The sequence below is a fragment of the Lipotes vexillifer genome, unplaced genomic scaffold (genome assembly GCF_000442215.2).
Source record: "Lipotes vexillifer unplaced genomic scaffold, Lipotes_vexillifer_v1.1 scaffold1000, whole genome shotgun sequence".
Classification (NCBI taxonomy): Eukaryota; Metazoa; Chordata; class Mammalia; order Artiodactyla; family Lipotidae; genus Lipotes; species Lipotes vexillifer.
Window position 1 is genome coordinate 170,171 of NW_006780660.1, and position 11,107 is coordinate 181,277.

Genomic DNA, 11,107 nt, shown 5'->3' on the forward strand with positions numbered 1-11,107 from the left:
CTCAGGGTACATGCTCAGTAGTGGGATTGCTGGGTTGTATGGTAGTTCTATTTTTAGTTTTTAAAGGAACCTCCGTACTGTTCTCCATAGTGGTTGTATCAATTTACATTCCCACCAACAGTGCAAGAGGGTTCCCTTTTCTCCACACCCTCTCCAGCATTTATTGTTCATGGATTTTTTGATGATGGCCATTCTGACTGGTGTGAGATGATATCTCATTGTAGTTTTGATTTGCATTTCTCTAATGATTAAGGACGTTGAGCATTCTTTCATGTTTCTGTAGGCAATCTGTATATCTTCATTGGAGAAATGTCTATTTAGGTCTTCTGCCCATTTTTGGACTGGGTTTTGTTTTGTTTTTTTTTTTGATATTGAGCTGCATGAGCTGCTTGTAAATTTTGGAGATTAATCCTTTGTCAGTCGCTTCATTTGCAAATATTTTTTCCCATTCTGAGGGGTGTCTTTTCGTCTTGTTTATGGTTTCCTTTGCTGTGTAAAAGCTTTTAAGTTTCATTAGGCCCCATTTGTTTATTTTTGTTTTTATTTCCATTTCTCTAGGTGGGGGGTCAAAAAGGAACTTGCTGTGATTTATGTCATAGAGTGTTCTTCCTATGTTTTCCTCTAAGAGTTTTATGGTGTCTGGCCTTACATTTAGGTTTTTAATCCATTTTGAGTTTATTTTTGTGTATGGTGTTAGGGAGTGTTCTAATTTCATTCTTTTACATGTAGCTGTCCAGTTTTCCCAGCACCACTTATTGAAGAGGCTGTCTTTGCTCCACTGTATATTCTTGCCTCCTTTATCAAAGATAAGGTGACCATATGTGTGTGGGTTTATCTCTGGGCTTTCTATCCTGTTCCATTGATCTATATTTTTGTTTTTGTGCCAGTACCACACTGTCTTGATTACTGTAGCTTTGTAGTATAGTATGAAGTCAGGGATCCCAATTCCTCCAACTCCGTTTTTCTCTCTCAAGATTGCTTTGGCTATTCGGGGTCTTTTGTGTTTTCATACAAATTGTGAAATTTTTGGTTCTAGTTCTGTGAAAAATGCCATTGGTAGTTTGATAGGGATTGCAGTGAATCCATAGATTGCTTTGGGTAGTAGAGTCATTTTCACAATGTTGATTCTTCCAATCCAAGAACATGGTATATCTCTCCATCTATTTGTATCATCTTTAATTTCTTTCATCAGTGTCTTATAATTTTCTGCATACAGGTCTTTTCTCTCCTTAGGTAGGTTTATTCCTCGATATTTTATTCTTTTTGTTGCAGTGATAAATGGGAGTGTTTTCTTAATTTCACTTAAAGATTTTTCATCATTAGTGTATAGGAATGCAAGAGATTTTTGTGCATTAATTTTGTATCCTGCTACTTTACCAAATTCACTGGTTAACTCTAGTAGTTTCCTGGTAGCATCTTTAGGAGTCTCTATGTATAGTATCATGTCATCTGCACACAGTGACAGCTTTACTTCTTCTTTTCTGATTTGGATTCCTTTTATTTCCTTTTCTTCTCTGATTGCTGTGGCTACAACTTCCAAAACTATGTTGAATATGAGTGGTGAGAGTGGGCAACCTTGTGTTGTCCCTGATCTTAGTGGAAATGGTTTCAGTTTTTCACCATTGAGGACGATGTTGGCTGTGGGTTTGTCACATATGGCCTTTATTATGTTGAGGAAAGTTCCCTCTATGCCTACTTTCTGGAGGGTTTTTATCATAAACGGGTGTTGATTTTTTCCAAAAGCTTTCTCTGCATCTATTGACATGATCATATGGTTCTTCTCCTTCAATTTGTTAATAAGGTTTATCATGTTGATTGTTTTGCCTATATTGAAGAATCCTTGCATTCCTGGGATAAACCCCACTTGATCATAGTGTATGATCCTTTTAATGTGCTGTTGGATTCTGTTTGCTAGTATTTTCTTGAGGATTTATGCATCTATGTTCATCAGTGATATTGGCTTGTAGTTTTCTTTCTTTGTGACATCCTTGTCTGGTTTTGGTATCAAGGTGATGGTGGCCTCGTAGAATGAGTTTGGGAGTGTTCCTCCCTCTGCTATATTTTGGAAGAGTTTGAGAAGGATAGGCGTTAGCTCTTCTCTAAATGTTTGATAGAATTCGCTTGTGAAGCCATCTGGTCCTGGGCTTTTGTTTGTTGGAAAATTTTTAATCACAGTCTCAATTTCAGTGCTTGTGATTGGTCTGTTCATATTTTCTATTTCTTCCTGGTTCAGTCTCGGAAGGTTGTGCATTTCTAAGAATTTCTCCATTTCTTCCGGGTTGGCCATTTTATTGACATATAGTTGCTGGTAGTAATCTCTCATGATCCTTTGTATTTCTGCAGTGTCACTTGTTACTTCTCCTTTTTCATTTCTAATTCTATTGATTTGAGTCTTCTCCCTTTTTTTCTTGATGAGTCTGGCTAATGGTTTATCAATTTTGTTTATCTTCTCAAAGAACCAGCTTTTAGTTTTATTGATCTTTGCTATCGTTTCCTTCATTTCTTTTTCATTTATTTCTGATCTGTCTTTATGATTTCTTTCCTTCTGCTAACTTTGCAGGTTTATTGTTCTTCTTTCTCTAATTGCTTTAGTTATAAGGTTAGGTTGTTTATTTGAGATGTTTCTTGTTTGTTAAGGTAGGCTTGTATTGCTATAAACTTCCCTCTTAGAACTGCTTTTGCTGCATCCCATAGGTTTTGGATCGTTGTGTTTTCATTGTCATTTGTTTCTATGTATTTTTTAATTTCCTCTTTGATTTCTTCAGTGATCTCTTGGTTGTTAAGTAGTGTGTTGTTTGGCCCCTATGTGTTTGTATTTCTCATAGATTTTTTCTTTTAATTGATATATAGTTTCATAGCCTTGTGGTAGGAAAAGATACTTGATATGATTTGAATTTTCTTAAATTTACCAAGGCTTGATTTGTGACCCAAGGTATGATCTATCCTGGAGAATGTTCCAAGAACACTTGAGAAGAATGTGTATTCTGTTGTTTTTGGATGGAAAGTCCTATAAATATCAATTAAGTCCATCTTCTTTAATGCATCATTTAAAGCTTGTGTTTCCTTATTTATTTTCATTTTGGATGATCTGTCCATTGGTGAAAGTGGGGTGTTAAAGTCCCCTAGTATGATTGTGTTACTGTTGATATCCCCTTTTACGACTGTTAGCATTTGCCTTATGTATTGAGGTGCTCCTATGTTGGGTGCATAAATATTTACAATTGTTATATCTTCTTCTTGGATTGATCCCTTGATCATTATGTAGTGTCCTTCTTTGTCTCTTGTAATAGTCTTTGTTTTAAAGTCTATTTTGTCTGGTATGAGAATTGCTACTCCAAGTTTGTTTTGATTTCCATTTGCATGGAATATCTTTTTCCATCCCCTCACTTTCAGTATGTATGTGTCCCTAGGTTGAAGTGGGTCTCCTGTAGACAGCATATATATGGATCTTGTTTTTGTATCCATTCAGCCAATCTATATCTTTTGGTTGGAGCATTTAATCCATTTACATTTAAGTTAATTATAGATATGTGTGTTCCTATTACCATTTTCTTAATTGTTTTGTGTTTGCTATTGTAGGTCTTTTCCTTTTCTCGTATTTCCTGCCTAGAGAAGTTCCTTTAGCATTTGTTTTATGCTGGTTTGGTGGTGCTGAATTCTCTTAACTTTTGCTTGTCTGTAAAGGTTTTAATTTCTCCGTCAAATCTGAATGGGATCCTTGCTGGGTAGAGTAATCTTGGTTATAGATTTTTCTCTTTCATCACTTTAAATATGTCCTGCCACTCCCTTCTGGCTTGCAGAGTTTCTGCTGAAAGATCAGCTGTTAACCTTATGGGGATTCCCTTATGTGTTACTTATTGTTTTTCCCTTGCTGCGTTTAATATTTGTTCGTTGTATTTAATTTTTGATAGTTTGATTAATGTGTGTCTTGTCGTGTTTTTCCTTGGATTTATCCTGTATGGGACTCTCTGTGCTTCCTGGACTTGATTAACTATTTCCTTTCCCATATTAGGGACGTTTTCAACTATAATCTCTTCAAATGTTTTCTCAGTCCCTTTCTTTTTCTCTTCTTCTTCTGTGACCACTATTATTTGAATATTGGTGCATTTAATGTTGTCCCAGTGGTCTCTGAGACTGTCATCAATTCTTTTCATTCTTTTTTCTTTATTCTGCTCTGCAGTAGTTATTTCTACTCTTTTATCTTCCAGGTCACTTATCCGTTCTTCTGCCTCAGTTATTCTGCTATTGATCCCTTCTAGAGAATTTTTAATTTCATTTATTGTGTTGTTCATCACTGTTTGTTTGCTCTTTAGTTCCTGTAGGTCCTCATTAAACTTTTCTTGTATTTTCTCCATTCTATTTCCAAGATTTTGTATCATGTTTACTATCATTATTCTCAATTCTTTTTCAGGTAGACTGCCTATTTCATCTTCATTTGTTAGGTCTGGTGGGTTTTTGCCTTGCTCCTTCATCTGCTGTGTGTTTCTCTGTCTTCTCATTTTGCTTAACTTACTGTGTTTGGGGTCTCCTTTTTGCACGTTGCAGGTTCGTATTCCCGTTGTTTTTGGTGTCTGTCCCCAGTGGCTAAGGTTGTTTCAGTGGGTTTTTTTGGTTTCCTGGTGGAGGGGTAGTGCCTGTGTTCTGGTAGATGAGGCTGGATCTTGTCTTTCTGGTGGGCAGGTCCACATCTGGTGGTGTGTTTTGGTGTGTGTGTAGCCTTATTTGGATTTTAGGCAACCTCTCTGCTAATGGATGGGGTTGTGTTCCTGTCTTGCTAGTTGTTTGGCATAGGGTGTCCAGCAATGTAGCTTGCTGGTCATTGAGTGTAGCTGGGTCTTGGTGTTAAGATGGAGATCTCTGGGAAATTTTTGCCGTTTGATATTATATGGAGCTGGGAGGTGTCCTGTGGACCAGTGTCCTGAACTTGGCTCTCCCACCTCAGTGGCACAGCCCTGATGCCTGGTTGGAGCACCAATAGCCTGTCCTCCACATGGCTCAGAAGAAAAGGGAGGGAAAAAAAGAAAGAAAGAAGATAAAATAAAGTAAAATTTATTAAAATAAAAAATAATTATTAAGAAGAAAAAATTTTTAAGTAAAAAATAATACGGACAGACAGAATCCTAGGAAAAATGGTAAAAGCAAAGCTATACAGACAAAATTACACACAGAAGCATACACACTCACAAAAACAGAAAAAGGGAAAGGATATATATATATATTGTTGCTCCTAAATTCCACCTCCTCAATTTGGGATGATTCGTTGTCTATTCAGGTCTTCCACAGATGCAGGGTACATCAAGTTTTTGGTGGAGATTTAATCCGCTGCTCCTGAGGCTGCTGGGAGAAATTTCCTTTCTCTTCTTCGTTCGCACAGCTCCTGGGTTTCAGCTTTGGATTTGGCCCTGCTTCTGTGTGTAAGTTGCTTGAGGGCGTCTGTTCTTCGCTCAGGCAGGACAGGGTTAAAGGAGCAGCTGCTGCGGAGGCTCTGGCTCACTCAGGCCTGGGGGGAGGGAGGGGAACGGAATGCAGCACGAGTGGGCGGAGGCAGAGGCTGTCGTATGTTGCACCAGCTTGAGGAGCGCCGTGCGTTCTCGCGGGGAAGCTGTCCCTGGATCATGGGACCCTGGCAGTGGCGGGCTGCACAGACTACCGCGGGGGAGGTGTGAACAGTGACCTGCGCTTGCACACAGGCTTCTTGTTGGCAGCAGCAGCAGCCTTAGCGTCTCATGCCCATCTCTGGGGTTAGCGCTGATAGCCGCGGCCTGCGCCAGTCTCTAGAGCTCCTTTAAGCAGCGCTCTTAATCCCCTCTCCTCGCGCACCAGGAAACAAAGAGGCAAGAAAAAGTCTCTTGCCTCTTCAGACTTTTTCCCGGACTCCCTCCCGGCTAGCCGTGCCGCACCTGCCCCCTTTAGGCTGTATTTACGCTGCCAACCCCGTTCCTCTCCCTGCGCTCCGACCGAAGTCCGAGCCTCAGCTCCCAAGCCCCGCCCGCCCCGGCGGGTGAGCAGACAAGCCTCTCGGAGTGGTAAGTAAGTACTGGTCGGCACCGACTCTCTGTGCGGGAATCTCCCCGCTTTGCCCTCCGCACCCCCGTTGCTGCGCTCTCCTCCGCGGCTCCGAAGCTCCCCGCTCCGCCTCCCGCAGTCTCTGCCCGCGAAGGGGCTTCCTCGTGTGTGGAAACTTTTCCTCCTTCACGGCTCCCTCCCACTGGTGCAGGTCTCATCCCTATTCTTTTGTCTCTGTTTATTCTTTTTTCTTTTGCCCTATGCAGGTATGTGGGGAGTTTCTTGACTTTTGGGAGGTCTGAGGTCTTCTGCCAGTGTTCAGTGGGTGTTCTGTATGAGCTTTTCCACTTGTGGGGAGGAAGGTGATCTCCGCGTCTTCCTCTTCCGCCATCTTGAAGCTCCTCCTCCTGTCCGCTCAATTTTTAAGGCACTTCTTTTTTCAAAAACTACTGATAATCAACTCCTATTGTTATCCCAGGGCAGCATATTTTAGGTGGCAATCTCTCCCTCAGTGGAATGGATTCCAAGAATAAATGTCTAACACTTATTTAGCATTTACTATATGCCAAGAACTGTACTGTGCTATATCACTGTCTTTAATTCTCACACAACCTTAGTGACCCAGCATCTCCTTGCTTGTTTGGCCTCAACTCCTCAAACTTTTCACCTTGTTTATTTCTAGTGCAAAACATTGGAATTCTTGTGAATTCTAGAATGCACAGTCTGCTTGTGGCCTTGGCACTTCTATTCTCTCTACTGGAAGTTCTTACATCAGATTTCAGTCCGTATATCACTGTATAAAATGATGCCCCCTCCAACTGTATATACTTCCCCCACAATTACCTTGCCTTATGTTTCAGCCTAATATTAATTACATATAATAATGTATTATAAATGCAATTTCATTTGTTTATTATCAGGCTCATTATTTTACTCACTTGAATGGAAGCACCAAGAAAGAAGGGATAGGTTTACAAATCTCTTCTAAGTCCCTAACCAAGAAAAGGAACTTGAGATATACTAAGCATTCTTAAATAATATTGAATGAATAAACTAACACTTCTTTGAGATGACCATAGTTGTGGTAACCATTGCACAGATGAGGACATTGTGCTGTTGAGGAGAGGTTAATTTTTAAATTTCATGTAGCAAGTGAGTGGCAGAACTGGTCTGACACTTACAAAGTTCCTATTTGTAATTACTCCTTACTCTTGGCTATGGGTTTACCCATTACCCTAAGGCAATAAACAGAATTTGAATGGGCCGGGAAGATGTTTTTTACACTTGTAGAGAAGTGTGTGAGACAAGGACAGTGCTTACTCCCATGTCATCATCCTATTTTCCATAGTATCATAATTTGTTAAATTGTCTTTAATGTATCTTCTAGTTCTTAGAATATTAATTTACTTTAAAATATTCCAGCCTGTATTGATATGACGTATAATTACGTGTGTGCTTTTCAGGTTAAACTATAACCCAGATGCTGATGACAGTCTAATCGAGGATGCATAATCAGTGGTGGAATGCTGGCAGTATATTTAAATGTTCACATTCCAGAGGCAGCCACTATAAGAGGCTCTGTAACTGGTGTCTTTGTCAGCATCTATTTACTAAGTCAAAACATGTTTTTATAGGGGAAAATAGCAGCCTTTATCTAGTATGATGGATATTATAGATATTATTGGGAACATTAAAAGTATCTAAAGATGTGGGTGGGCTAACATATATATTTTTAATATTTATTTATTTATTTGTTTTGTTGCACCGGGTCTTAGTTGTGGCATGTGAACTCCCGGCCCCCTGCATTGGGAGCATGGAGTCTTAAGCCCTGCACCACCAGGGAAGTTCCTGGCTAATATATTTTAAAGAGTCTCCTCCCAGGTCACCCCTAGGGATGACCCCCCAGGCTAAATTCCTGACAGTTCCTTGACCATTATGGACTTGAAGCTTTTGGTCCTGATGCTGGCTATAATGATTACATAATCCAACCTCTGGCCTATTGTCTACTGTGACCTTGGTTAAACTTTCCAGGAAAGGTAGAGGTGGAAAGAGACATGGAAGTGACTCAAACCTATAGACTAGGTAGTGTAATATTTTTGCATGCTAATAAATGTTCAGTGAATATCTCTGTCGTGACAGAATTTGTTCTGAGACTAGCTTTTATTATAAATTCATAGGAAAGCTATGGGCCTAGTTGCAAACTCTCATCAAACACAAAATATTTTCAGTGGCTACAATTATCTACCCCCAAAATTCAGAGTTCCACATGACATAAATGGTTTACATTATTTCAAAATGACATAACATCCTCAATGCAACATATATTTCAAGTGATGCTCCAAATCCTAAACAATTTACACTTATTTCTGAGGTCTTAGAAATTAAAGCGATGCTAAAGCGATCAGGAAACTTAGCCCAAATTATGTCATTATATCTACTCATTGCTTTTCTGCTTATCTTTAATGTTTGATAACTTTTCAGATTTTTAAAATCATTTTAGAACAAGTCATCCATAAATAGGACTACTAATAATGTGAAAATCTTATACTTAATCAGTATCTTCATTAGGGTAATATGCTATTACTGAATTTTCTGGATTCTTGAAAATTACTCTGTTGATACCCTCAAGTTTTTGCACTACATACTTGCAAAGAAAAGGTTAATTGTAACTGAAAATTCAACTTTCTTTTAACAACATAGTATTCAAAACTATAAAATTTAACAAATTTAGAATAATTAACTATACTTATATTTAGAGTAATTTATTTATGTATTTATTTAATTGAAGTTGATGTACAATATTATATTAGTTACAGGTGTACAATATAGTGAGTCACAATTTTTAAAGGTTATATTTAATTTTAACTACTCAGTTACTCAAAACTATAAACTTTTTACATTTGTGTAAATTAAACTATTTACAATTTATCTTCCAAAGATAACTGGAAATGACAAGACATTTGAAACTACACAAGCAATGAGATTAGTACATTTTTGCTGCATTATCATCTACAAGGCCCTCATCAAGCTTGTTTTTAACTGTTTAACCAAAAAAAGTTAAGAAATAACAATAAAGACAATCTTAGATGGATTCTTAACATTTGCCTATTTTATGAATACTACTTTCTCTGATAAAAATTGGGCTATTGTTTTCTAAATAAGAAAATGTATGAGATTTGATACCAGATTAATTTAATTTGGGGCTTTATTCTTTTCTTCAAATGATAAATTCATATTTTCTTACCTAATGAAATTTATTGCAAAGTTCTTGTATGACTGTATTTGCACATACATATGACTACTCAGAGTTTCTAGATTTTTTTTTTTACAAATTCCAAAATGTCAGGATTTCTTGATATATGGTTGGAATAAACTTGTTTTGTAAATTGTAAAATGTAAGCAAATATTTATATATTAAAGAAAAAATTATCAAGCTCTTTCATTTTCTCAGTGCCCAAATATACTGTCAGACAAAACAGTAAGAATACAAGAAACTAGTACAACTGCATTTCTTCTCTCAAGTACTAAAAATAAACTGCATATTATGGTGCCATACTATCATGCTTATCGTATAGTTAAGCCCAAGATAAAACAGAAACACATAAGAAGGCTCTTGTAGTCTACACTTCGACTGGAAAAAATTTTTAAAGGGAAAAACAAACTAAACAAATCTTAAGCACCCTTTTAAATCTAGACATAGACAAACCCAAGTTTACTTGCAAAACATCATGTATAAATTTTGAATTTAGAGGAAAAGTTATCTTCTTGACTCATCTGCATAATTTTTTAAAGCAAAACGGATGACGGGGATGGCAGTACATTAAAAGTTTATTTCTGTCTTTTTCAACTTAACTGTTCATCAAAGGATATTACTAGGACATCCAGAAATATTACCCAAGGAAACAAATATCTCAAACGTGTTTGCTTACGCTCCTCAGGGTATGACAGTTAATAAAAGTTGCGATTGCCAGAGCTTAGTGTTTTATTATATAAAAGTCTCTTTACCCATTTCTTTGGGTCAGCTTTATAATGATGAACTGAGCTTTTTCTTAGAAGCTAGATTGTCAAGTGGAGTTGGGTTAGTTTAGATTATATGAAAAGAAGCAGGTACTAGTAAATGGGATATAAAATGCTTAATGGATTCCAGAAATGAAGTCAGGCTATAGAAGGAAAAGAAGTGAGATTGAGAAGAACAAGAATTAAAGTAGACTGCAGGTGATTTATCCAGCCTTTTGGGTCAAGGTGGCCTGCATTCAGGTAAATTATGTCAGTGCATAGCACAAGATGTACCTTTGATATGTGCTTCTTCTTAATACTTCTGCATCTTAAAGATGATTTTAAAGTATAATTTAAAGATGACTCAAAGCAAACTAGAAACATGACACCTTAAATTATTGTTATATCTAAGGTGGAGATGAAGATCCTGAGGAATAAATTTAATCATCAAAGCAACATCAACTACATATTTCAAAGTATGCTGGGGCAGTTTTGATCGGGCTGTTAGGTTTTCTTCCTTCTTTTAGTTTTCTCAAAAATAAATGAGTTCAAAGGCAACACTACAGATTAGCATACTTTTGATAGAATTAGACTATGGTTAATTTGAGTCTAACTTAAAAGATATGCCTATTTAGATATTAGAGTCAAATGGTGGAGTAAAGCAACATTTAGATCGTCAGTGACAGCAGTTTAAATTATGCAAATGACTACAACCTGGCAGCTGACAGAAAAAAGAAATAATGTAATATCTGGACACAAACTTGCAGCTGAGAATAAACCTATTCAGTTCAGATTAATGGACTCTGGGACCAGCATCCACATGTTTCTTTGCCAGCTCTTAGAAGTTCTTCAGCATCCCTGTAGTGTGGATGTAAATCTGAAGATCCGTAAAGTAAACAATAGCTCTTATGCTTAGAAAACAATTGTGAAAGTGGTAAGGAATAGTATGTCAAAATATTTACAGGATTGAAACTACCTAAGGGAGCATGTGGTCCTATCCTTTTAGAGAGAAATTCAGCAAGGTTAAATGATTTAACCAAGGTCACACACCTAGTTTGTGGCTCCATATGAATAAGAAGAGCGTTTTCATTCTTTTCCTTTTTCA